Raw genomic sequence first — 3,490 nt, forward strand, 5'->3', positions numbered from 1 at the left:
CAAGAGGGGTAAGAAAGCTGTGAAATGACATTAAGCTTAGCAGGATCTACCTCAATTCCCTTCTCAGATATTATATGACCTAAGACTACCCCCTGCCTAACCATAAAATGACATTTCTCAAAGTTCAAAACAAGGTTAGTCTCTATACATCTTTGTAAAACTCTATCCAAGTTTCCTAAACATGCAGAAAATGATGACCCATATACAGTGAAGTCATCCATGAATACTTCAATACAATGCTCAACCAAATCAGAAAATATGCTCAACATGCATCTTTGAAATGTACCGAGAGCATTGCAAAGCCCGAATGGCATTCTCCTATATGCAAATGTACCAAATGGGCATGTAAAAGTGGTCTTCTCCTGATCCTCAGGAGCTATGCATATTTGAAAATATCCTGAGAATCCATCTAGGAAACAGTAGTGAGATTTACCTGCCAGGCGCTCCAGCATCTGATCTATGAAAGGTAGAAGAAAGTGGTCTTTCCTGGTCGCCTGGTTGAGCCTCCGATAATCAATGCAGACTCTCCAACTGTTCTGCACTCTAGTGGACAGGAGCTCATCCTTCTCAGTCTTCACAACTGTAATCCCTGACTTTTTGGGCACCACCTGCACTGGGCTCACCCATGTGCTATCTGATATCGGGTAGATGATGCCTGCCTGGAGTAGTTTGGTGATCTCCTTCTTCACCACCTCCAATATGATCGGATTTACCCTCCTCTGGGGCTGTCTTACTGGCTTGGATCCTTCTTCCAGCAAAATTCGGTGCATGCACAGGGAAGGGCTGATTCCAGGGATGTCAGCCAAGGTCCAACCAATAGCCTTTCTATGCTTCTGAATCACATCAAGCAACTGCTCCTCTTGGTCCTCATCAAGCTCAGTGGAAATGATCACAAGGAGTTTCTCACCTGTTTCCAAATAAGCGTATTTTAAATGCTCAGGCAAGGGTTTAAGCTCCAAGGTGGGAGGCTGCTCAACTGAAGGCAGAGCTTTAGCACTTTCATTTGAAATGATTTCTGCAACTTTTAAACCACAAGGGTTAGATTCAATTATACTTGCTGTACTCAATGAACCACATTCTAACCCTTTTGATTTTTCAATGTCATTAATGTCAGAAGTTGCAGAATCTAAATTCAGAAAATCAGCAATACAAATATCACACAAAGATGACTTAGTACAATATTCACAAATTTTAGTATCTATGGTATCTATACAATCAGAAAAATCAACGAAAGAGTCTCCTAAAAATTCAGCAAAATTATCATCTATCAAGCTATCAAGAACATCAATGTGAAAAACTGAATGCTCCTCAGGTGAGTGCTTCATAGCATCTAGTATGTTGAAGTGAACCACACTCTCTCCAAACTCTATAGTGAGAGTTGCAGCATGCACATCAATTTTGGTCCTGGCCGTCTTCAAGAATGGCCTCCCCAAGATGATTGGTGCAGCTCCTTTTATTGGCTCTTCTTCTTGCATGTCCAAGATGTAGAAGTCAGCAGGAAAGATCAAGTCATTCACTCTCACTAGAACATCCTCCACAAGGCCGGCTGGATTAGTAGTGCTCCTATTTGCTAATTGGATGATGACACCCGTGGGCTGCAATGGTCCAAGAGACAAAGATGTGAAGATAGATAAAGGCATAACATTAATAGATGCACCTAAATCAAGCATGGCATTATCTATCCTATTATTTCCTATAATGCAGGGAATAGTAAACGTCCCTGGATCTTTACATTTCTCAGGCATGGAAGTTTTCTGCCTCTTAAAAAGAGCTGATACATTTCTCCCCATGTTCACTCTTTCATTACCCTTTAGACGCCTTCTATGAGTGCACAAGTCCTTAAGGAATTTGGCGTACTTTGGGATTTGCTTGATATCATCTAACAAGGGGATATTGACTTCAAATTTTCTGAAAGTATCCAGAATTTCTTTATCAACCTCTTCTTGCTTCTTGCTGGGTTGAACCATTCTTTGAGGGAAGGGAATAGGAATAGACCTCTCCTCCTTGTCTACCACTTTTGGTTGACATGGTGTGGGCATAGGTGCAGGCTGCTCTTAGCTTCCAACTTTTCCTCCTTCACCTTCTGCAGCTAAAGTGCAACTGGGATCCTTTTCAGTAGGCATTTCTGGCTCTTGCATCACCTTACCAGATCTCAAGGTAATGGCACTCACATTCTTTGGGTTTGTGACAGTTTGTGCAGGGAGATTGCCTGAGCCTTGAGATTGAAGTTGATTAAGGGATGAAGCAAGTTGACCCATTTGATTCTCCAAGGTCTTGATACTTGCTTGAGTCTGTTGCTGGAAGGCTTGACTCTGTTGTTGGAAATTGAGATTACTCATGGTGAGTTGCTTCACAAGGTCTTCCAAAGATGACTCATTCTTTTGAGGTGCAGCGGCTATTGAAGAAGATGCTTGATGGTGCTGTTGAGATGAAGATGATGGATGGTGATGTTGCTGGGCTGAATATGGCTTACTTTGTCCAGCTTGATGGGGTTAGAAATGGTTGTTAGTTGGTTGGCTAGAGCCTTGATGCTGTGCATTTGCTCCCCACCTTAAGTTAGGGTGGTTCCTCCAACTGGGATTATATCTATTGGAAGATAAATCCCAGCTTTGTTGTTGCTGCGGCTGCTGAAAAGGAAACTTATTAGCATAAATATTAGCAGCATAAGCTTGAGGATTACCTTCCGAAGATTCAGTTTCCTGCAATGTGGGGCAACTATCAGTGAAGTGATCCGTAGATGAACAAATCCCACAAATCATTGCTGGAATGGATGGAGGTGGAGGTGTATATGCAGCAGAATTCTTTTGGATGGATGCCAACTGTTTTACCATCGTAGCCAACTCATCTAGTTTATGCTCCAGCTTGTGTGAATCTGAAGTTTGAATTTCATTGACACTTCTGGACATAATGGAATTTTGCCTTGTAGCAAACTGTTGAGAGTTAGCTGCCATATTCTCAATGAGGTTTCTAGCGGCTGCGGGAGTCTTGTCAACTAGGGCTCCCCCACTAGCTGCATCGATCATGCTTCTATCCATTAGGTGTAAGCCTTCATAGAAGTATTGGATTAAGAGCTGGTCACTTATCTGATGATGGGGGCAGCTAGCACAAAGTCTCTTGAAATGCTCCCAATATTCATACAAACTTTCCCTCTCCAGCTGCCTAATACCACATATTTCTTTTCTTATTGAGGCAGCCCTTGAAGCAGGGAAAATTTTTTCCAGGAACAATCTCTTGAGGGTGTCCCAACTTGTAATAGAGCCAGGTGGAAGATAATACAACCAGTCTTTAGCCAAATCCATAAGAGAGAATGGAAATGCCTTCAATTTGACATGCTCCTCCGGAACACCTTGTGGTCTCATTGTAGAGCAAACAATATGAAATTCTTTGATGTGTTTATGCGGATCTTCACCTGCAAGACCATGAAATTTAGGCAAAAGATGGATTAGGCCAGTTTTAAGAACAAAAAGGGCATCCACATCCGGGTATTGGA

General features: G+C 42.2%; 1 non-coding gene across 1 annotated transcript; it reads left to right on the plus strand.

The window, feature by feature from the left end:
- The first annotated feature begins 3,081 nt into the window (after positions 1 to 3,081).
- LOC113848630 lies at positions 3,082 to 3,186 on the plus strand. The gene has a single exon (XR_003501895.1). It is a non-coding gene; the product is annotated as a small nucleolar RNA R71 (small nucleolar RNA).
- The last annotated feature ends 304 nt before the right edge of the window (positions 3,187 to 3,490 follow it).

This window comes from Abrus precatorius, unplaced genomic scaffold (assembly GCF_003935025.1).
Source record: "Abrus precatorius isolate BTA unplaced genomic scaffold, Abrus_2018 Scaffold8, whole genome shotgun sequence".
In the NCBI taxonomy this organism is placed as follows: Eukaryota; Viridiplantae; Streptophyta; class Magnoliopsida; order Fabales; family Fabaceae; genus Abrus; species Abrus precatorius.